This window comes from Sus scrofa, chromosome 1 (genome assembly GCF_054392235.1).
Source record: "Sus scrofa isolate SSC_HxYL_T2T_F1_AM1 chromosome 1, Sscrofa_HxYL_maternal_Yorkshire_Landrace_v2.0, whole genome shotgun sequence".
In the NCBI taxonomy this organism is placed as follows: domain Eukaryota; kingdom Metazoa; phylum Chordata; class Mammalia; order Artiodactyla; family Suidae; genus Sus; species Sus scrofa.
The window spans coordinates 194389606-194415129 of NC_139383.1; the positions used below are offsets into that span (position 1 = coordinate 194389606).

At 40.2% G+C, this 25524-nt stretch overlaps 1 protein-coding gene across 1 annotated transcript in view; it reads right to left on the bottom strand.

The window, feature by feature from the left end:
• The window catches only part of BMP4 (bone morphogenetic protein 4), a 376187-nt gene that overhangs the window by 161132 nt on the left and 189531 nt on the right, over window positions 1–25524 (bottom strand). The window contains exon 5 of the mRNA XM_084993425.1: window positions 1227–1316. The gene's annotated coding sequence lies outside the window, so the exon portion shown is untranslated. The remainder of the gene's footprint in view (window positions 1–1226; window positions 1317–25524) is intronic.

Sequence of the window (25524 nt, forward strand, 5' to 3'; positions counted from 1 at the left end):
CCATTTGCCCAATGTTAATTAAGGTCCCACTAGACACAGGGCATTGTATTAAGAAGAGAGAAAGGCAGCTTGAATAAGAATTTTGTAATCAAAAACAGAAGTAAATAAGGAGAATTACTAATTATAAATACAAAAATAATAATGATTAATGCTGCAGAGAAAGGTATAAATGAAATATTTTGGGAGTACTTAAGAAAGGGAGGGTGACTTCCAGCTTAGGAATGGTAAAAGACTAAAGATGACATTATAGAGAAGACTGCATTTGAACAAACCCTGAAGCAAGCAGTTAATGGTGGAGTTTTGTTTGTCTGGTCACACCTGCAGCATATGGAAGTACCCAAGCTAGGAGTCAAATCAAAGCTGTAGCCTCTGGCCTATGCCACAGCCACAGCAATGCCAAATATGATCTACATTTGTGTCCTAAACTATAGCTTGCAGCAATGCCAGGTCCTTAACCCACTGAGTGAGGCCAGAGATCAAACTCACCTCCTCATGGACACTATGTCAGGTTCTTAACCTGCTGAGCCACAACGGGAACTCCTTAACAGTGGTTTTAAACACACACACACTCATTGAGTCCCCAAGATGGAAGGATTTATAAAGACCCTGAACTCACCTCCTCTCATAGACACACCAAAATTACAACTATTTACAGAGCAATTATCAATAATAAAGACTGGGACCCACCAGAAAAGATCTACTACAGCTAAATATATAAAGAAGGAACCACAATGAGACAGGTAGGAGGGGAAGTGTCACCGTGCAATCAAGACCCATACCCTGGGGTAGCACCACAAAATTGCAGAAGAAACACTTCTGAACTCATTCTATGTGTCCACTATTACCCTCATACCAAAAGCAGACAAAAAGAAATCACAAAAAAGAAAAATTATAGGCCAATATCACCAATGAACACAGGGGCAAAAATCCCAAGCAAAATATTAGCAAATCAAATCTAATGACACATTAAAAGAATCATATGCCATGATCAAAAGGGATTTATTCCATGGATGCAAATATGGCTTAATATCTGCAAACTAATGTAATGCATCATTTAACAAATTAAAAAATAAAAACCGTATCATCTTAATAGACACAGAAAAAACTTTTAATAAAGTTCAGCATCCTTTTATGATAAAAACTCTCTAGAAAGTGCATACAGAAGAGACATACCTCAACATAATAAAGGCTATATATGACAAACCCACAGCTAACATCATACTCACCAGTGAAAAGTTGAAAGCATTTCCTCTAAGGTCAGGAACAGACAAGGGTGCCCACTTCTGCCATTTTTATTCAACATGGCATTGGAAGTTCTACATATAGCAATTAGACAATAAAAAGAAAAAAAAAGAAACAAAATTAGAAAGGAAGAAGTAAAACTGTTACTGTTTGCAGACATGATACTATACATAGAAAATCCTAAAGATGCCACCAGAAACTTCTAGAGCTCATTAATGAATTCAGTAAAGTTGCAGGATACAAAATTAATATACAAAATCTTCTGCTTTTCTACAGAGAAATTAAGGAAATAATCCCATTTACCATCACATCAAAAAGAGTTTTAATAAAACATGTAGGCATAAACCTACCTACAGAGGTAAAAATCTGTACTTGGAAAACTATAAGACACTGATGAAAAGAACTGAAGACAACACAAACAGATGAAAAGATATATTGTGTTAATAGATTGGAAGAATTAATATTGTTAAAAATGACAATGCTACCCAAGGCAATCTATGGATTTGATGCAATCCCTATCAAAATACCAAGGGTATTTTTCACAGAACTAGAACAAATAATTTTAAAATCTGTAAGGAAACAAAAAACACTGAATAGCCAAAACAATCTTGAGAAAGAAGGACAGAGGAAGAATGATGCCCTCTGACTTCAGACTATACTACAAAGCTATAGTAATCAAAATGGTATGGTATTGGCACAAAAACAGACACACTCCATGGAAAAGAGGAGAGAACCTAGAAATAAACCATGTTCTTATGGTCAATTAATCTATTACAAAGGAGGCAAGAATACATAAAAGAGGAAAGACAGTCTCTTCAATAAATGATGCTGGAAAAATTGGACAGTTAACATGCAAAAAAATTAAGTTGGGACATTTTCTCACACCATATATAAAAATTGACTCAAAATGGATTAAATGCAACACCAGGAACAATAAAAACTTTTAGAAGGAAACATAGGCAGAACACTCTTTGATATAAATCATAGCTATATTTTTTGGATCTGTCTCCTAAAGCAGAGGAAATAAAAGCAAAAATAAACAAATGGAACTTAATTAAACTTTAAAGTTTTGCACAGCAAAGGAAGCCACTGACAAAAAACAACCTCCTGAACAGGAGAAAATATTTGCAAATGATATTTTTGAATATTATTCAAAATTCAGGAATAGCCCATATAACTCAATATTTAAAAAAAAAAAAAAAAACCTGATTTTTAAAAATGGGAAGATCTGAATGGACATTTTTCCAAAAAAGACATACAGATAGCCAACAAGCACATTAAAAGATGCCTAACAATGCTAATCATTAGACAAATGCAAATCAAATCAAAATCATTATGAGATATCACATCACACCTGTGACAGAGTGGCAATCATCAAAAACAACACAAATAACAAATGTTGGTGTGAATGTGGAGAAAGGGGAACTCTACCTTGTTGGGGAGAATGAAAGTTGGTACAAAATGGCAACGTGGAAAACTATAGGTTTGTCAAAAATTAAAAATAGGACTATCATATAATTCAGCAATTCTACTCCTGGGTAAATATTCAAAGAACACAAAAACACTAATTCATAAAGATACACACATCCCAATGTTCACAGCAGCACTATTTGCAATAGCCAAGATATAGAATCAAGCTAAATGTCCACCAACAAATGAATGGATAAAGAAGATGTGGTATAAATATACAATGAAATACTACTTAGCCATCAAAAAGAATGAAATTTTGCCATTTGCAACAACATAGATGGACCTGGAGAGTATTATGCTTATGTCAGAGAAAGACAAATACTGTATGTTATGACTTACATGTGGAATCTAAAAAATAAAACTAGTGAATGTAACAAAAAAGAAAGAGATGCATAAACGTAGAGAACAAACTAGGGGTTACCAGTGGAAAAAGAGAAGGGGAGGGTCAACATAAGGGTATGGGATTAGGAAGTACAAAATACTATATATAAAATAAATAAGTTACAAGTATATATTTTATAGCACAGGGAATATACAGCCAGTATTTTATAATAACTATAAATGAAGTATAATCTATAAAAAAATTTTGAATCACTGTTATATACATGAAACTAATAGTATAAATCAACTATACATCAATAAAAATATATACATATAAGTAAATATACACACACACCACACATGCACCCACACACATATTTTAATAGGATCATGGAACTATGAATAGAAGAAAGGGAAGATACAGCTGGAAAAGTATGTTAATTCATTCAGCACCTTTGACAATTACTATGTGCAAGGCATTCTACCAAATTCAATTAGGATTTTTACCATGAAGACAGGAAAAGGGGAGTGGCAGACTAAAATCTGCTGTCTTTAATGACCAAACTTCCAGAATTTATGCTTCTGTGTCATTCCATCTCACAATGATTCTAGGCTTGGCCATGTGATGAGTTTAAATAGTTCTTACACATTTATACTTATCTTCTTAGAACCAGCCGCCACATGGCACAGCCCCCACTGAACTCCCAGCTAGAGGCCAGTAGGAATGGCCACCCACGGGCATAAAGCCCTTTTGGACCCTCAAACTATTGCAGTATCCCTATAGCTACCTTGTACAGCAGAACTGCCAGAAAATCTGTAGACTCATGTGAAATTATAAATCACTGAGGTACTTTGTTATGCAGCAATGTAACAAAACAAGTAGGTAGTGAAAGCAAGAATCTTTTTTTTTTTTTTGCTTTTTAGGGCCGCACTTGCAGCATATAGAAGTTCCCAGACCAAGGGTCAAATTGGAGCTGCAGCTGCTGGCTTATGCCATAGCCCCACAGCAATGCAGGATCCAAGCTGCGTCTGCGACCCACACTACAGCTCGTGCAATGCCTGATTCTTAACCCACTGAGCGAGGCCAGGGATCAAACACACATCCTCATGGATACTAGCTGGGTTCATTATTGCTGAGCCACAACAGGAACTCCAGCAAGAATCTATATTTTACTTAATGAACTCAAAATCAGCTTTGGATAGTTTTGATTCTGAATCCCCCAAGACCTGAGGTTGTGGTCTGGTGGTTTTCAACCAGCTGTTCCTCAGAACTACCTTCAGAGCCTTTTCAAAGTGCACATAATAAGGCCCACCGCAGAAATTCCAATTCAAAAATAATCTGCAGAACCAGGAAACTTCTGTGTGAAAAGCTTCACTGGCGTGTTAGAACACCGGTATTAGAACTGACAGAAGAGTCTGTACTGATGACACGGCCAGTTGTTTCAAAGTGGACAATAGCACATAGAATCTTACATCCACCTTCCACACAGAGAACAGCATCTCATGAACAATCTGTTGTAATCAGTCTATTTTACAGAGCAATCCTGTGCTTGGGGACTCCAAAAATGAAGCGGTGGTGGAATATGTTTCCAAACCATTGTTGGAAAAAAATGTCAATTCTATACACTGCAATAACTAAGATATTTTCAGGGTCAAATTGAAAACATAAATCTCAAATAAGAAGTTGGAGAGAGAGATTTTCCTAACAGGAGCAGAGGAGAAAAGGAAGCGAGGTAGCATGGAGTGTCATTGCAGCAACTGCTCCTTCTCTCCTCCCTGGCTTCGTCACGGTCAGAGGAAAGGGAAAGGTTGTGCAATTGTATATATACATCCTGGGTGAGGATGAGGCAGATCAGGGGAAGCAAGAGGCGGGGGTGGCCATTTTCCTCATCTGCTCAACATAAGCCTGTGAGGAAACATGCTGACGCTTTTAATAATATCAATGAAAGGCAAACATCAGGGGAACAGGCACTGAAACTATGACGTCCAGCTGGTTCCTCCAACAGGGAACTTCTCCCCTTATTGCCAATACGCAGAACATGGACATATGTTTACTAAGGAAAGAGAAGGGCTTTTTATTGGATCACAGCAGTCAGATGAACAGGAAGTCTCCAAGGGGAAGGTGAATTGGGGGGCTCAATGTTCCCTCTCAATGTGAAGACCTTCCCCCAATGATAATTTTAGGCAATCTGGGTTTGGCTTTATTAAGGGTGATTAAGGATTTCCTTAAAAATAAAATAGACCAACATGTCTGAAACTATGGGAAAGAGTAGGAGGACATTTCATTTCTATCCCCTGCTTGGACATGTGTTATTCAAGGCTCTATTTTCTGCAAGTAAATGAAAATGCAAACTACCTTAGATATAGATGGTGAGTTACTGGCTCATTAAAACAAAAGTCTAAGGATATTCTGGCCTCAGCCATGGCTAGATCCAGGTGCTCAAACAATTTTTCATGAAGCTGCCTCTGTGTGCCTTGACTCAGCCTTCCTTTATGCTGGCTCCACTCTCTGGCAGGATCTCCCAATATAGTGGCAAGACGGAAGCCAGGAGCTCCAAGCCATTTTTTTATCCTCTCAACAACCCTCTACAGAAAAAGTTTCTCCTTTCCAACTATTTCCAAGAACTGAGTCTCCTGCACAAAAATTGAGTCACGTGCTCATCCTGAGCCAGTCACTGTGGCTAGAAGAATGTAATTTCCTGGGGTGGCCAACTCTGGAACATGGAGTGGAGACTAGCTCTACCCAAGTAATACGGTCTGATAGTGGAGGAGGGGAAGCGTCCCACGAAAAAATCAGAGTATTTTTTACCATAAACGAGTGAATGGATGCTGTCCAGGTAAATTCTCTGGCTGAAAGCAGAGAATTGGCCCTTTAGAAGAACTACTCATTCATTTAAAGAGGCAATTCTACATTTTGAAGTAGTGACTGTACAGGCCTTGCATGCCTGATGAGCCTCCATGGTAAACAGTTGTTGCTCTTTCTCCAGGACCCACCAGCCATCCTGAAGCTGAATGGAGTCACTGATACACAATCAAGCTCATCTTTATAGGCCCATGACAGAGCAGCCCAGCTCTAGCTTCTTTCTTCTGATGAAGTCGGTCAGTAAAAACTTGAGGATTCTTGGTCTCAGCTCTTTCAGCTCTTTCACTGGCTTACTGCTATGTGCCTAGAAAGTTAAACAACTGTTAAATCCTTCAGCTTTCTCTCAAGTATAAAAGGGGAAAAAAGATCGAAAGTCCAAGATTCTTCAAAAAGACATTCTGTTGAAACAAAAAACATTTCAAATATACTGTCATCACTCTTACAAGTCTTCTCACCTGGGCCAAGAAACAATGTGTGCCAGATGAGTAAAAAAGAAGAATGCCAATTTTATTGATTTTATCACCTCATACTCTTTTCAGGTCTGTGAAAAATATTTAACGGGTGAGTAATTTTTTTTTTATAATTCTCTACAAATCTGCTCTACATCAAAGATTGTTTTAGGAGAAGATGTTGCCCGGATACAGAACAAGAATACGTGAACTGTGATAGTTTGATTGCTCTTTACTATTCCTGGTATAATAAAGTATTAGGGGATATTATGAGTAAAATTCTCCAAACTCTCACCATGATGGTCAAGGTATTTCATAGTCAAGCCAGGATTTTACTGATTTCTCATAAGGTCAACGCATTTTGTTGAAGAAGCAGGAAGCCAGTCCTTTCTTCATTCTTCTCTTTGTACCCTAGTCTCCATTTGGACCCAACTCCCACTCTCAATCTGAATCTAACAAGAAAACTATTCCATGGTGTTATCATTTGTGAGCATGTCTCAAATGCATAAGCATAAAAGAATGTTTGACTGGGGCAGAATAAAGAGAAGGAGCACTGAGAAACAAACTCTGTCTACCTGTTCATAATCCCCTGACCTCCAAACTAGACAGAACTAAGAATATGGACAAGAGCAAAGGGAGTCTCATCCTTTCACTCTCAGAAAGGCCATCTGAGTATCCTCCTCAACATAAAGAAAAGAAATGCCTTGCTTAATCCTATGACACTGGTGAGACACCCTAAAAATCCTCTCATTTAGTAGTTTTTAAATGATGTATCATGGACCACCACCACCACCACCCCCACCTCACAGGAAAAAGAAATCATTTTCATATTACCTGCATGTTAAATTTGAGCCCACCCTATCATGTCCTGTCTTCCTGCCAATATTATACCAGACAGGACTCAGGATCCAAGCCTCAGAAAGTAATGCAGAAAGTTTCTACAGTCCTGGTAAGTGTGATGAGCTGTGAGCTAGAACAGAGAAAGAGTCATGGCCACATGAATCTATTTTGTACCCTCAGTTTGAGCCTTATTGCCGTCTGGCTCTTTGTTTAGGTGACCTTTGGCCCCTGAAGTCAATGTTTGTCTTCTAAATGGTATTTCAACACTAACATCTGGTGATGTCCCCCAGCCTGACATTTGTGAAGCAGATGCTTCCAGTGGCCTGGAGTGTGCCTTCTGGGTCAATGTTTTCAGTAATGCCCTCCGGCATTGATCTCTGTGGTACCTCTCCCCAGGTAAGAAAAGAAATGCCACTAAGAAATGGCTGAGAACACTTCATACCATCTGGAGGCAATCTTGGAATATAAACCCCCAGAAGTTCTTGTATAAAGAAATACCTAGAGGTAGGAAAGAGAAGAAAAAAATCAAGTCCTTGGTATTTTTTTGAAGTTGTACTTCAAATAATCTAGCAGTTCAAGCCTGACAAATCTATACTTAATTTTAAGTAATTTCTTTACATGTTTTGTTCTCTCCATTCAGTGTCCTCTCTCTTGAAACTGAAGTAATGCAGAATAGAATCTGTTGCTGAGAAAAGCAAGTCCTCTCTCTCCTCTCATCTCCGCCGTCCCTCTACATATACACACAAGCACATACTTCATGGTGCTTAGTAAGAGGCTCCTCTCAAGGTGAGCCTAGAGAAAACTTCAAGGAACCTTGTGAATTAGAGCAGAAATTCAGAGAGCGTACATTTGAACTATGGCATCTTTTAAAATTAAGAATTTTGCCCAAGATTTCTGAAAAGCTTTCAAAAGCAGCAAGCAGGTCAGTGAGAATTAATTATTTCAACTAGATAAAGATTTTTTATTTCTAACACTGTCTCAAGACCTCCTCTTACCAGAAGGTAGCAACATCTACACAACTACCTATAGAGAGGTAGAAATCTTTTCAATCTACTCGGGAGTTTTGTATAGGCAAGGTATTCTTGAGGCCACTTTGTAATATTTACCACATTGCTATGTGGCTTCTATTTCCAAGGAGCTTAGAAGCTATCACCCTCTCATTCATTCATCTTTATGAAAGCTCTACTGTCCAAATGGCCAATAAGGGCAAGGAGGTAAGAACTGTATGAACCAATTTAAGGGGGGATAGCTCCAACCCTTGTATAATTCCCTCCTCTGGGAGCACATGGAGCTAATCTATAGAATATGGCAAAGATGATGGGATATCACTTCTATGATTACATTATGCTATGTGGCAAAGGTAAAGAAATTTTCAGATGTAATTAAGATCCCAGATCAGTTGATTTAAGTTACTAGAAGGAGATTACCTGGAGTAGGAGTGAACTAAACTAATCAGGTGAGTCCTTTAAAAGAGGATGAAGAGCCAAACAACACAAGTAAGAAAGATTCTCTTTCTGGCTTGGAAGAAGTAAGCTGCCATGTGGTAAGAAGATTTGTGATAGGTCCACATGGCAGGGACATGAGGACAGCCCCTAGGAGTTGAGAGTGGTCCCTGGCCAATAGGTAGCAAGAAAATAGGGACTTCAACAGTACAGCTGCAAGGAAATGAATACTTCAAACAAACTGAATGAGCTTGGAAGCAGATTCTTCCCAGTCAAGCCTCCAGATAATACAGCCTGTTTGACATCTTGATTTTAGCCTTGTGAGACCCTGAGCAGAGAATCCAGTTAAGCCATGCCTGGACTTCTGAGCTACGGGAACTATGGGAGAATAAATGGCTGTTGTTTGAAGCTTTTTTACACAGCCATAGAAAACTAGTACAAGTGGGTTGACTGGAAAGCAACCCAAATAGCTAAGATCCCATATTTCACTCAATCCATCCACTGAATACTTTGTGGAGCTTGGATATAGTTTTCCCTTAAGAATCAGTAGTCCATGGGATAGAAGAGAATGTGATTCTGACTCAAAATGTGGATGGATGGATGGATGGATGGATAGATAGATGGATGGATAAATAGCCACATAGATAGAGACAGACACACAAATTTAGATAAATACATAGATACATAAAGATAGATATCCATAAACTAAAGAAAGCTACCCACAACAGGGTCAGGTACCTTCCTCTCAGGTTTGCTAGAAGATCTGGAAGTTGGGAAGTGAAACCCCAAAACTCACACCATTCCTTGCCAGTCAGTAGAAGACCAGAAATAAGAAAGGAATAGAGAGAGGACCAAGTTTGTAGGGAATCCAGTGTTCATAGTGAGGTGGTTTTCTCCTTTTCCTCAAGGTTGCCTCTCCCCATCCCTATTCCAAAGGGAACTGAGGGGATTCCTGAGAAGTAACATTGGGGTTGCCTATAGAAAGTGAAGGTGTCACTCTGTTCTTTGGTTGGACATCTACTTCCATTGAAGATTGCTGACTTGCCCCATACCTGACTGAGGAGGGAGTGCAGTGTGGTAGATGAAAGGAGAGAACCAGAGAGAGAAGACAAGGCAGAGAGAATGAAGAAATGACACTAGAGCAGCCTCCATTCCCACCATTTAGTGGATGATCTGTATGTCTAATGCATCTTAACCATCCCCAGTACAGAGAGACTAGCTGGTTAAACCACTGAAATCTAAATTTCATATTTCTATCCAATGAATGTGATAAAGTCTCACCTCTCCATAAATTCATTAGAGGAAAACTGATGACAGTGTGTAAACTAATGGAAACCTCAACCCTCTGAGCTCATGGTCCATTTTATTTCAGTCATCAGGTCTCCTTCAGCCCTATATGAAACAGTCACAGTTGGTTCTAACTAGAAATGGTCTTTTTAAAGCAAAACTTAAGACATCTCACTGGAGAAGTACTTTGCAATAGGAGGAAAAAATTATGGTGTGGTCACTAAAGCCCCATCAGCTTTACTTGTCATTTGGTTGCTTCTTTTAATTAATATATGAACTATTAACTGGTACTTAAACATAGACAGACATTTAAAAATCTTTTCTAACTCTACCTGCTAAATTTGGGGAACTTCTTTTTTCACATTTACAGATTTAAATTTGAACTGCATTTAAAAATCTCTCTTTGCTATAGGATTCAAGCTTAACCAAAATTACTGGAGTTAATAACTTTACAGTGTGCTCAAATGTAACACACATATGTAAAATCAGTATCTTTTATTTATAACTAGAAAAGATTGTATAAATCTCTAGAAAAGAACATGAAGAAAAATACTCTATTCACTTCAGTGACAAAATTTTAAATTACCAAAAAGTAAGTTAAAAGAATGCCTCAGGGCCAACATGTACAAAGTCTCACTAAAGAATACAAATAAGAAACTATGAAATTGGAAATGCAAATGATTTTTTTTTTCTTTTTAGGGACACAGCAGCGGCACATGGAGGTTTTCCAGGGTAGGGGCTGAATCGGAGCAACAGCTGCTGGCCTACGCCACAGCCACAGCCACACCAGATTCGAGCCGCATCTGTGACCTACACCACAGTTCACAGCAACGCTGTATCCTTAACCCACTGAGCAAGGCCAGGGATTGAACCTGCAACCTCATGGTTCCTACTCGGATTCATTAACCACTGAGCCACGACAGGAACTCCCCTCTAAATATATTTCTTGATTGATGTGTTTTAGGCATTAGTGACTATTGTCTTAATTGATCATAGATATCTTTCCTACTAAGCCCAGACTATTCATTCCTCAAGACAGCACTCTAGACATACAGTCCTAACCAACACATTGGAGTTAACAAGGTGAAACATATTTGGCCTCCTGGGACTGGATGTTATAGTGCCTTCCAATTCCAAAATTCTATGAGATTCTGACTAGGTATTAGAATATGACATGAAAAGTTATATAAATTATTATAGCTAACTGGAAACAATTACAATAAAAATGTGTTAAGTGTCAAGGTTATAACTGGTGATTAAGTGAAGTTTTAGAAAAAAATATGTTAAGTCATGAACTTCTTTCAACTAGTATTAAGAGTAGTAGGAGTTGTTCTAGGAGTTAAGAAGAGTTAGAGGGACATGTACAAGAAAGGAAAGTTTCTCACTTTCCACTCAACAACAGCATACAGGGAAAAATTACAAATGAGGACTCTATAGGGACTTTACCTCACCCACAGAAAATACCACAGATTTGCTTTCCAAGGGAGTGTACAGGTTACGGGTCCACAGAATCCGTAATGAAACCTATGCAGATTTTAAATCTAAACATTAAAAAATGATTATATCACAGGGTTTGCTAATCATGTCAGTGTTCAGATTTAATGTTCATTTAATTCTTTTAAAAAAACAAGTCACTAAAGGATAACTGCTTGGAGGTAAGCACCATTTTTTAAAAGTATTCATTTTATTTGATAAAATAATATTTTACCTAAATATAAAAAAACAAAACAAAACAAAACCCTGGAGAACAAAATTTTGATAGGAATTTTCTGCTTGGATAAAATTAAGAAAACTGAGTCTAACAATAACAATGAATACAGTGGATCATATAATAAATAAGAAAAGGAAACATTCCCAACAACCCTTGTACTATCGAGGAGAAAATGCTGGCTCCACACACTCCAATCTTTTCTGGCCGCACCTCCTCAAGGAAAGATCTGTTAACATCATGGATGTCATGGAGCCTCACTCTGGGGGTGGAGGAGCTAACAGATACTCCCCCCACCAATTGCTCTCTCCACAGACAGGTCTGACACAACTGGAAGAGGCTGGTGGTGCTGGAAAAGGACAGAACTATAGAGAGGACACTCTTGAACACCTTTGCTATCTCCCTCTTTTTAGAAGAAAGAACCAGAGGTGAGTTCTACTTTCAGAGGTGTTTGGTCTGGGGAAGGGGGGGTTGGGGTTTTTTTTCTGCCTCTGTGAAACCAAAAGGGATCAGGAATCCAGTAGTCACTTGTTTGAGGCTAACTCAAGTCAGGACTTGAAAAGAAGGGCTGAAGAGTCTAAGCCATGTCTCCCAGCTAGGACCACAGGGGATCTGCATGTGGCGGGGGGTGGGCTGGGACAGCAGCTCTCTTCAGGGAAACGGAGTACACACTTGGCCTGGAAATCCCCAAAGCTGAACCCCCATCTCTGCAGCAGGTAGCTGGCTCAAAAGGAAATTTCTCCTTCACCAAGACCCCTACAGCTGGAATTGAGGAAAAAGAGAAATTCTTTGTATACTTTTCACAAGTTCCCAACTCATTTGTATGCCTTGTTAAGGATTAAGATGATTCCTGCTCATGCTTGCTGACGTACATCCAAGATTATCCTGCTAAATCTCCAGAAATGCCAACTGGGAAACAAATGACAATTGTTCTCTTAAAAGATCTTTGTTTGCCTGTGTGACTGTAATGGCCTGTTGGGCTCCTTCAAGTGCCAGTCTGGAGACAACAGTGCAAACAGGAAGAAAACAAACCTCTACAGCAAGAGATCAGCCCCACTGCAGGTCCAGCTCCACAAAGCTGGTGGCTGGCCTTTTAGCTAAGTGCTGAAGCAGGATGCCAGGCCCAAGAGCAGGGTGGACAGAAACCTGAGGGCAGAGCCAGAGTAGTGTGAGGCCTCAGCACAGAACTGGGCAGAAGATTCAGCAATTGAGCCAGTCATGCCCAGAGCTGGATTTGGGGCTGCTGAGGAAATGAGAATTCTTGGCAGGCATCAGAGAACTAGACACAGCACTACCAGCAGGTCTTGAAAAAGATGTGCAGTTTGTATGCACACATTCAGCATAGCGTAAGGCCAAGGTCTGGCTATCTAGCAACAACTGGCTATCTGAACTCCCTCTTCCATCCTGTATATCATTTCTCTTTCAAGTCTGTCCTCACAGCTCATTTCATCTTATCTTCCTTGATTAAAATTTCTCAGGGCTTCCTGGAGACATGAGGAAAGAGAGAAATGACCACATAGTGCCATTGTCCTGCTGTCCAGCACTTTACCACCTGCCTGGCCCCCACCTTAGGCATGGTCGCCCCTTGGTCCTGGAGGGGTGCCTGGACTCCCCTTCTGAGCAGCCATGTGAGACCCAGTCTTCTCTCCCAGCAACATCTACTACTTGTGAGCAGTATGAGGGACGTTCAGAGATTTGCCCTTGCTCTTTTCCCATCTCTCATTGCTTTGACTGATATAGAAAGCTCTAGCCTCATGGCCAGCATTTTCCCAGGAACCAGGGAGGAGGTCTTCAATTAGAGGAAACTTACAGGTATATCTGCTTGCCTTTCTAATGTTAAAGACTCAGCCACTAGAGAACGAAGTAAAGCATATATTCAAAAAGATGTATTTTCACTGACATTTGGGTTGTCAACTTTTGTTCTACCTTTTTTTAACCTTCTCATTTTGTACTGGCACAGCTAAGATAACAAGGCAAGAGGAAAATATACTCTTTATTTTAACTACTATATATCCATTAAATCTGCTTAAAAGCATTTGTTTTCATTATTGCACAAAGCTGACTGACAGGAATGTGAAGTTGGGAGCAAGAGCCAAAAGAAGCTTAGGGATTTATTTTAAACATACAGCCTTTCTCTCACACCAGGCCCAAGGACCTGGAGAGGGACAACTGCCATAGGTCCAGTGCAGTCCTAGGGTGGCATCAGAGCAAAGGCCTTGAGATAACAATGGAGTGGGAGAAAGTATTTTTAATTAATCTCCTAGAGGACCATGTTCTAAAGGGACTTGGATTCCCAAGGCCCTCAAAGACCCAGTAAGCATTAACTTGACAAAGTTCAGCAACAAGAGCCAGTATTCCTGATGAAGGCCAGAATAGGGACAGGCTGCTGAGTTCAACTCCCTCTAGCTATGGACTTCAGAGAAGTTACTTAACCCCTTTAAGCTTCCATGTCCCTGTGCATAAATGGAGGTAATAATTACCACTTACTGAGCACATATTATGTGCCAGATCTATTCTGACACTTTCCCTATTTCAACTCATTAATCTTTTTTTTTTTTTTTTAATTTTTGGCCCTATATGTGGCATATGGAAATTCCTCCAGGGATCAAATCCACGCTGCAGCTGCCACCTATGCCCCACAGCTGAGGAAACACTGGATCTTTAACCCACTGTGCCACAGCAAGACCTCCTCAACTTTTTACTCTTTGTCAACAACCTTTTACCCATATTAACCCATTTGATACTTATAACAACCAAAGGTGGTTATCCCCATTCTGCAGTTATCCCCATTTTACAGATGGAGAAACTAAAGCACAAAGAGGTTAAGTACCTCATTGTAAGGTTGTACACAATAAATGTTAGCTATTGTTATTAGCATTAAGGAGTTCATAAAACCTTAAGCAGGTCAGAAGGAGATGCTGAGTGAATAAAGCAAGATCATATGCCACTTAATCTCTTTTTAGCTTCATTCCTTAGTCCCCAGTTCTCATAAATTTGCTGTAAACCAGCTACCTTCTTTACCAAGTCTCTCTCTCAATTCTCAAGCACACATTTTCTCATCCACATACACTCAAGCTCACCACATATGCCCAACCTCCTGCCAAGCCACAAGAGACATCCTGGCAACCCCGACATAGCTTGAGATTTAGGGATGCTTTGATTCACTGAAAACTTTAGGTGGCCAGTTTAATCTTGATTCTTTTGTGGCCTGGTTGGCCTTAATGAGCAAATTCAAGAGCCATTTTGACTGTAGAGGTCTTAGAAATACTTTCTGGGGTTTTTCTTAACCAGCTGATCTGTGGAATATGAAAACTTACAACTCAGGAATCACCAAAGTGTTAATACTCTGCTGCAGCAACTGATGGTGGTGTTTCAGTACTATTCTTAGCCCTGCCCACGAAGCTCCTCATGGGGAGCTGAGAGGACAGGCTCCTGGGCAGGCTGCAGTATTTCAGACAAGGGGACTCAGACTGGCCCAGAGCAGAACAGCACACACAGATGTGTTTTAATGCAAGTGGGAGGAGATGTTTGCAGATACCTGGTTAGGACCCATCATCATAAAAGTCACACCTTTGGACTCAGAGAGCTTGAAGAGACTTCCCAGAGGTCACACAATCAAAAGGGGCCTAAAACTGAGGTCTCATCCTGAATTTCCTTTCGCTATACCTCACACCAGCTTAACCTATTTCATCATCTACAAAACAAAACAAAAAAATGTACGCTCTCTCTCTACCTACTTGGCATTTTCTCACATGGAACAGAGAAGCCTGAGAATGTGAGGGGAAGAAGGAAGAGGGATAGAAAACAGGCATGGAGTACTGTTGAAAAATGCCTGGCTATGGATCTTAAGGAAAACGCATTTCTATTTCTAAATGAAAAAGAAAAATGTCAAATCCTTGAAATCTTGTCAGGCTCCCACAACTATCTTTAATGACGAAGTATAGAAATAACTCGGGTAGTAAATGAAGTTTTTCCAGCATGTTCTTCATGAGCAGGCACAAAACTTAAATCCTTAAGAATTAAATCTGTATTCTGTGCTTGTGGCTCCTTTAACTGAACTCTTCACAGATGGAGTGCAGAGCTGTGCGTGTGTCTGGACCTTCAGGGATGGGAGCAGTTCTTTGCTTCCTGCACCATCTGGTTCACTGTTCCCAACTCCAGCCTAGACTCCCACTACAGCCGAGTAATCAGGAGAAATCAGAACACCTCAGGGAAAAGAATCTAGGACTCAGACTTCCTCTAAGGGGGATCAAACACTGAAGACTGTTCCTTTTCAAGTTTTATTAATCCTGGTTCATAATTTCCACCACATCATTAGTCATTTCCTATTTCTGAAGGGCTGGCAGCAGTCGCCAAGGCATCAGGCAGTAAATGGCCAGATAACTGTGCCACCTGCGTGCCGTATTGACAGTTACCCACAACCGCATCTGGGTGAGAGGCTAATGTGCTTTTTCTAAAAGGCAAGCCATTTAGAAGTGCAGCCCAGTTTTTGATCTCTTGCTAAATACTTTTATCCACATCATCTCCCCATCTGGGCCTGGAAGTCATCATGTGACCTGCGGTACTTTGAAAAGAAAGCAGCAATAGCAAATAGCAAATCTGCCATAACCCTGGAGCAGGGTGAGCTCTCGAACCCTTTCCAAGAAAGGAGGGAGTCTTTCCTGTGTCTAGCTGAGAAAACACCAGGAGCTGAAGTTTAAAGAAAGAATGGAGGAGTTCCCATTGTGGCTCAGTGGTTAATGAATCCAAATGATGAGGTTGCGGGTTCAATCCCTGGCCTCACTCAGTGGGTCAAGGATCCGGCGTGGCCGTAAACTGTGGTGTAGGTTTCAGACTGGCTCAGATCTGGCGTTGCTATGTCTCTGGCATAGGCCGGCAGCTACAGCTCCGATTAGCCCCCTAGCCTGGGAACCTCCACATGCCGTGGGTGTGGCCCTAGAAAAGACAAAAGAAAAAAAAAAGAAAGAATGGAGAATGACAAGAATGATGTCCAGAAAGACCACTTTTTAAAAAAAGACAGATGAAATATAACTTAAAAAGAACTTGACAGCTGACTCCACTGGGGTTAAATCCAGTTCATAACGGCATGTAGTAACCACACAGCCAAGGGCTTTCTCAATCTCCTGATTCCCTAAGGTCAGGGGGTCTCCCCGGTACAAAAACCTTCAGAAAACTTGGCAGGCGACAGGCAGATAGGGTGGGATGGGGGAGTTCTATCTCCAAAACAAACCTAGGAACACAGGCTTCTGTTCTGGGCACCAAAGAGAGGGCTAATGATGCTAAAAGGTACCTAGGGGCTGGCCAAGCCCTTAGCTGGAAACTCTGCCACTCAACCATCCAAAAAGCTATGGCCCATACCCAGAAACCTCTGAGCCTACATTTCTGCCACTGGCAATTCCTAAACCAAGGAGTATAAGGGAAACACAACCAAAGCTCACTGGAGGATATTTTAAGTTTTAAAAGGCTAACCCCTAATACCTGGCCCTAAAATAGCATTTCCATCTGAATAATCCCAAGGCACTTTGCCAAAAGTGAGAAAATCATATCCCTACTAATCAAAGAGGGAAGTTTCCAAACCTAACAGCATCTCTGATGAAGGACAGAAAATTGAAGATTACCAAGTTAGGGGAGATGCACACCTTTTCCCCATTACCTTTCAAAACAGAGTTTTCTCCTCTTAAAGAACTACAGTCTTGAGTACCATTCTCAGAACTGAAACTGAGCCAGAACAAGTGTTCATATAGGCAAAATCATCACCCTTCTCCACCTCTGTCTACCAATGGTAGTACCGGGAGATCATAAAAATGCAATTCTACAGGGTGTGGTATCAGCAACCATAGGAACAGAAGTGGGAAAACTGGAGAAATTGAATTCCTTGTTCTCTTATTCTTACACTGTATAAATATAAGTATACTGTGTTAAGTATGCTTATGTTTATACTTAACGCTTTTTTCTTATACTTACAAACTGCATCAAAATACCCTTCCCATTCCATTTTGAGGAGCTTATTCTATACAACTGGCCCCTTTTGATCTCTGGATGCTTCTTGGAAATGATTAAATATTCAAATTAGAGTTTTTCTTTTTGACCACTTGTACATATACATACATGCTTACATGTATACAAACTATGCTGGCCTTTGTACTTAATTTAAATCCCCAGGTTCTATTCTGATTTTCTCCCTCTGGAAACTATGTTGTATTTAACAATCCATCTATTAGCCACTTGTCAAAGTATCAAGAAAGAGTAACTACCATTTCTTACCTTTTGATAAGTACAGTGTCTCTCAACTTAGAGTTCTCTCCTCTAGTCTGGTTTTCCCATGGAAGGCTACTGAAAGATGAAAACAATGCTCATGCCTGCACAGCACCCCGGTTGTCAGAACCTCCTGGTAATTCCCTTGCTACAACTTAGCTCATTACATTCTCATCAGTCCTATAACTTCCATGTTCATATCCCCTCCAACAAATCAGGTATTGAGGGCTAACACTTCTGCTTGACTATTTAAAAGTAAATGTGCCTCATTAATACACCCTTCAGAGAAACTGAGCATTCTAGCTCTCTCAATGAATCTAACTTAATCTCAGAATGACGTCAGCACAATGAAAGGAACCATCTGACAGATCTGAACTGCACCACGTTTGCTCACAAGGCCTCTAAATCACTCTGCCAGGTCCCTAGGGCCTTTTGCTCCTAGTGACTCTAAACCTCCTAAGCCCCCTCAGCCTACCCCACCCCCAACCCCCACCAACCCCGCCCCTCACTGCAATTCCTGTGGTAGCTGAAACCAGTGTTGATTTTTATCTGCATGGCAACCTCACGCTCCCACAGGTTCCAAACTGATCAAGTGGCCTTCAAAAATGCCTCCACTTCTTAAAAAGGCTGAGCCAAGCTCTGTATGGTCGAGACAGAAAACAATCCCTTATCATGTCGGAAGTAATACTTGTGGTTATCTAAAGCAACGGTAATCATATCATACACTTTATCTGTGAGTGGCTTTTTCCTTCCAGGGGTAGGAATAGAAACTTCTTCTCGTTCATAATGAGCACTATTGAAACTCCAGCAGGCAGACTCTGCTTTTGGCTACATGCCATTCCCTAGCATAAGCATGTAATCATCTCAAAAAATGTAGCATGGCAGAGAACAGGTACAAGAATTTTCTGGAAATATGTTTGCAAAGGGCCAATCTTATAATAGGGATTGTTTGTACTACAGCCTTTCGGGCATGTATGGTTAACAAGAACTTGCAGTTAGGTGCCAGCCCACTTAATCCAATAGGGTCTTGTGTAGGTATTCAGGGGACAGGGCCCAGCAAACAATACAAGCATTTATCCCTTGTATATGCTGCTATATCATCAGAGAAAAGCACTCTACTATTTAATCCATCATAGTTCCTTTAGACAGATATTATGGCTGTCAGCGCACCACATCAAAACATTTGCTCTATCAGATTCTCAGCATAGAGAAGCCTCTAAAATAAAATTATTATATGGCATCATTTAATGAGGATGACAATCCAACTGCAGTCACTTTGTGAATCACCATACATGCAAACACCACAGCACCAGGTGTACACATCAGCCAGGGGCCCTACAGGTCAACTCCTCCGATGTTTACAAGACATTATCTCCAGGAGAGAAATAAAATGAAGTTTTACTTTGTAACAGAAAGAAATTTCCAACTTTGCTTGACCGATTGGAAACCTGGAGCACCATGCCAGGTGCCCTGTGAGTTCAGCAAATACTGGTTCAGAACAATGAAGGACTATGGAGTTTAGTTTTCCTCATGCTTTTCGTCTGGGAATGTGTCCCACTGCCCCCCCAGCCCAATCCCACAGACTTGCCTCTCACTGTAATTTGTGTCCCTGATCCCAGACTGACTATGCAGTATTTACACAGGCTCCGAGAGGTAAAATGAGCCCCATTTACCTACAGACACAGTTTTATTTCAGTGACTTAATTTTTCTAAGAATGAAACAAAGCATTTTGATGCCTAGGGCGGTGGTGGTCACTTTTATATCACTTTTTTTTTTCTTTTTTTTTTTTTTTTTTGTCTTTTTGCCTTTTCTAGGGCCGCTCCCGCGGCATATGGAGGTTCCCAGGCTAGGGGTCGAATCGGAGCTGTAGCTGCCGGCCTACGCCAGAGCCACAGCAACACGGGATCTGAGCTGCATCTGCAACCTTCACCACAGCTCATGGCAATGCCAGATCCTTAACCCACTGAGCAAGGCCAGGGATCAAACCCGCAACCTCAAGGTTCCTAGTCGGATTCATTAACCACTGTGCCATGACAGGAACTCCTAAATCTCTTTTATTGGACTAGTGTCTTTGCCATTCTATAATGTAAACAGATTACATAAAGACATTGTATACAATGCAAATATAAGTCAAACTACTTCAGGAGAGAAATGGGAGATTCAAATTTGTGCAAATACAAGTTAAGTTAAAAGCATATAGACTGCAGTGAAACCTACAAAGTGTTTTTGGAATACTTCCGCTATGTGTAGAAATTTTTTTGTTAGATTGCTACTTAATAGAAAAATAGTGTTTTCTTAATTGTCAATTGTTAAATTACATGCAATTTCAGAGACCAGGCTATTGAAACATATAAAAGGTAATTACTAAAAGGTAATCTCAATCAGCTGTTGTCAGCCTCCCTAACTTTGTATTGTTGAATAGACATATACCCAGGAGAACTGAGTTTACTAATGTACATAATAAGAAATAAAATAAAGATATGTTGAGTTGTAAATAAAAATAAGAAGCAAAAAATTTAAAATACATTGGAAGTTTAGATGAAAGGAAGAATTCTTGACAATGTAGAATGGTAGATAATAAACTCTACAACAAATGTCCTAAATTTCTACTCCCAGGAAACTCTAAGTTTGGGCTGTCTTGAATGGTTCAAATTTTGCCAGTTACAAGGAATGATTTTAGATTGCTTACTGTAGTCCCGTCCAACAATACAGGTCTTCAGACAACACATACACCTGCATATGGCTGCCTGTTAAGGAGTTCACAGTTAGAAGCTAACCCTGGAGAATGGACTTAATAGGTTTACGTTTCACATTCATAAATAAAATATGTGTACTTTTCTCTCCATGTCAAAATGGCTGCAGTAACCACTCTAAAATAAAAAGTGACATGACAGAAAGAAAACAAATTAATACCAATAAGATCTCTGATCTATAGAGGAAAAGGCAAAGAGGCTCCTCAAAATAAAAGTTATTTGTTCCTAAACCCTGCTTCTTTGCTTGGAGCTATTTTTTAAAAAAGAAGCTGCTTCCTTCCCTAACCATATAAAACTATCCCTGAAGTTATTTATAGTGTTCATGGCCTGGAGGCATCACTTGGTTCCCCCACCACAAGCCCAACCATGTGTTACTATATTAAAAAATGTGAAAAAGTAATTATGGGGTATGGGAGCCAGTGTCTGCAGACACAACCTGCCAAAGAGGAAGTGACAGGAAACTCATGCTCCTCATTGCCGCTCAAGCACTGCCCAGGCTCCAGGCTCAGAAGAGAGCAATCTGTTCCAAGAAATAAGAGAGGAGCCTGCCCTGGTGAATCAGAAATATCCCTGTTTCTGAATATACAGTAAACTGGTTTCCATTCCCAGGTCCCCTCACTTGGTCAAACTTTCCAGTCACGTGGAGAGACCACTCACAGCATCCTCCCTCAGCAGCTCAGCCAGCTGCCCGCCTCAGCTCCCACTGGACTGGGGAGACCCAGACATGTGAGGTCCGGGACCTGGACAAGAGTTCGAAACCATGAAAGCTGGCCTCTGAGAACCTGTCCTGCCACTCTTAGATATTGATTTCTGTCATCCTGTCCTAAATCCAGCCTCACTATTCCTCTTCCCACCTCTACCCCGGGTTACTTGTCCTCAGATAGGGTGTGATGATCCACCCAATACTGATTTCTGGACCGGCACCCACACATTCACAGCGCTCTCAGCTCCCCCCTTAGAAGATGGACTCTACCACCACTTGGGCATCCATGCCCTCTAGCCCTAGGGTTGGAGAGAAAAGTATTCCAGACACCTGCGCCAGAGAGCAGAAACTTATCAGGGAGAGATGTCCACCTTTCTGGCAGAAAAGCCAGTGTTCTCAAGAGGCCTCAGCTTAGGAAATGTTCATTGAGAGAAATTAGATTTCCTTGCAGGATCTCCATCTGTCTCTGATCTGAGATACAAATGAAGTTCCTTTCTGATTCAGGGAAAAAGAGATAAGCATCCATGCTCACAAGAGAGTCCTAGAAGTTTGGAGAATCCCTGCTACCCCAGAAAGGCCTCACTTGGAAGTAAGTAATTGCTGCTATCTCTTTATTCAACTTGATTACCTAAATGCAGGCCTAAATAAACTTCTAGAGAAGCAAAATTACACCCATACACCACAAGCGTCTTCTAAAAACTGATTTACACAAGTCTTTTTCAAATAAATTTTTAAAGAAAAGCAAGTCATAGACGACTGAGGATGCAGACGCTAATGAAGGTCAGAAAATTATCTTCCTCAATGCCTCGTTAATATATCTAAGTAAATCAAATTAACCCGTTTCTCTAGTGGACAATATTCTACGAGCATGAAATGCAGCTTTATATTATAAACACACCAGGTTTGTGTTTCCATTTTACATTCTGTAGTTTTAGAATATGAGTAAATGTTCATTTCTAAGATTCCCTAAAAATCTTCAAGTTTGCATTTTAACTCTAGGCAATAGCATATATGCAGAATTAAAAAGGCTATCAACTGATACAGCTGGTAAGAAGACTTTAAAAATGAAAGAAAATATTCTTATAAGGCCAAGCTATGGCAATCTTCCACATTAAGGAACTGGTTTATAGCTTTCTGAGATGCCCTGTTAACCTCCCAAAGATCTTTAGAGGAGTTTAAGTCATCTCATTATCCCAGTTTTCCCCCTTTCATCTTTGCCTCCTAAATCCCATTTCTTCACCACTGTAGTATCCACAGTGCCACCTTCTGGTTATAGGATGTATCCTCCATGGCTCCCAGCTCTCCTTTCTGGGATATGCTTAATTAAAGTCAATCAATAACTGCCAGAAAAGCCACAGGAATATACCCTTAAGAAATAATAAAAGAAGCCATGAGCTGAGCAAGATAACCAATTCATGGAGGCTTAATATGACCCAACATATTCACCTGAGGCAAAGGTCTAGCTATTTTAAAAGCAATATTTTATAAGTTAAACCTAATATTTGCAATTTGTTTTATGCAGATTGGCAATAGGGCTCTGTGTGAGAACACTTTTTTAAAAAGGAAAGAAGGAAGGAAGTATGGGAGAGAGAGAAGGGAATGGAAAGGAAAGGAAGAAAAAAATTAGCAAGGATACATGGTTAAAATTTTTCCCAAATTATTTTTTTTTGAACACATCAACCTTAAACTTCTAATTTTTTCTTGCCTTAAACAATTGTCCTCTACTTTTAAAAGATAAATCTACCATAATAATTGTTAGATAAGAATAAAGCTTTAACTCAAACCCTTGACTTTGATTCATAGCAGTTCCTTCTCCACCAAAAGTTACAGCCCCACCCCCCTCAACATGGAATCTGTGAGCCAGCACTCAAAAGACAGTCACAAAAGCATCTACGGGCATGTGTGAATGCAATGCCCCTCCTCCCATACTCAACTTTTCAGATGGTTCAACTATTTTCCCTGTATCAACAATCTTCCATTTGCATCTCAGACCTTAGCCAGGCAAAGATAAGAAAGAATAACCTTCAGAACCCACAACTAATGAATATGAATGAGGTCACTCTTGTAAGCTTTATTGTAGGACAAAGTAGCACACAGGGAGAACATTTTTGCTTCAAGGCTCCTGACAAGCATTACCTAATCAAGTTTCCTAACAAGCCCCTGGAGTCTAGACTGGCAAAAGGTCATTACCCCCCTAGCAGGTAGGCAAACTAAGACACCCAAAGGTTACCATTTCAATATAAATTCCATGTCATTGGTATTTTGAAGGGACACTGGAAAAAAAAGATGCTGCAAGAAGCTTCTCATTAACTATGAGTGCAAAGCAGAAAAATGCCCAAGTCGAGAGACACAAACATTGGATGAGAACGGAACCAACCGTCATTTGGAAATGATGTTATCAGAACATATGATTTTAGAAATATAGTCTCCACCTAAATAAAAAAAATATCTGCAAGATTTAGATGGCAACTCAGTAATAATTTTAGAGAAAACAAATTTCAGTCTTTATCAGTTTAGGATTTATTTAGGGAGTTGGTTAGAGTCTTTCTTTTTCCTCATTCCTTCCCAATGAAAGGCTAAGCAAGGAAGAAGCTAATGATCACAAAATGTGATCTTCAGCCTTGAGCTCTATTTGGCATGTTCTCCCATTTTAATTTTGTTTTTATTTGCTTTCCTCTTTCTAAAAGTATGAACTGGACCCTGACATTTTTCTGCTTTCTACCAAATTCCAGAACTGTCACATTTTTTCTTTTTAAGTCTATAAACTTCAAGATATTTTCTGTCAAGTTGGCAAAGCTCCAATCAGCTCTTCACCACTGCAATTAAAGTGTTTTTTCCATCTCAACATAACCCAACATGGAGAGAAATTATAAGAGCGCTATATAAATCCACTTTGATAAATTAGTTACCTCAATGAGCTTATCACAAACATGTATACATACTCACAATATTCAGACTATTCTAGGAATTATGAGTCAAAATAACATCAGTGGCCACTATCTAAAGGGAAAGCTGAACTTGGGATGCCCCTTTAAAAACAAGCAATAACCTAGAAAGCAAAAACGGAGGAGGTGTAACAGCAGCAGTCGCTACTGCCTTTTATTTCTCTTAATGCTGTTATAACAAGAAACAAGCTAACCCCAAGATAAAGCCAGACAGTCAAACAATATATTCAGCTTTGAGGAGATGGTACAGCAGGAAATGCTGTGTTACAACGCATTGTTCTTATGTCATCACTATTTCCAGAAAATGCTCAAAGCTCCAACATTTGTTCACTTCATACAGGATTCACTTCTCAGCCGAGGAGGACTTTGGGAACAGCACACTCAGCGCTCAGCAGTTATTTGACCTATTTTACTAATGTGTTTGGGAAGGAGGTTAATTAACAGTGGATGGCTATATCCTTAAGCTTAATTTTTCCAACAGCCCTGCTCATAAAAGGAAAAATTGAGTATGTATTGAAGGAAGCAAGCAATTAAGTTGCACAAATAGTGAGCTCATTGAACTGCAGCTGACTTCTATCATGTCAAAGAACAACTAAACACAGAAGCAATAAAAAGATTGTTGCCACGACCACCACTGAGAACCGAGTGGCAATAAAGATGAATAACTTCCTACTTGAAGATTACTTGATTAAAGCTCTTTAGAAACCAAATGTTACACATAGGCATAAATGGAGCAAAATATTTTAATGTGTGTTTGGCAGGTTCAGAAACATTTTATAGTCAATTTTAAATGAAGGTTTATATAACAACAGTAAACTCCACTTAAAACAGCCTTTCCAATTGCTGTTCTTGCAAGAAAGCTGCAGGATTACTGGGGAAGGCTTGAACCATACTGGGGATAAAAAACCCATGCCTAACAGAGTAAGAAGAGGGCCAGCCAGGAGCGGAATTCCACAAGACTGGGCCCTCTGAAACCAAACCCAAAAGCAGAGCCAGAGAAGCCCATTCAGCTGGCTGTGACCCTTGAAGGCGAGTAAACAGACTCCCTGTAGCAATAACCAGGAAATCTCTCTCCCCAGCAACCTTCTGCTCCCCTGCCCACCTTCCAAAGCTCCAAAAGGTCAGGTTTTAGCCCAAACTGCCCTTTAAGAAAGTGTGCTCACAACAAGAAGGCATCAGAACCAGCTCCCAGGACTATCAGTGTCAGTGAGGTGGGGCAGGCATGATTTGATGAGGAAAATGTGT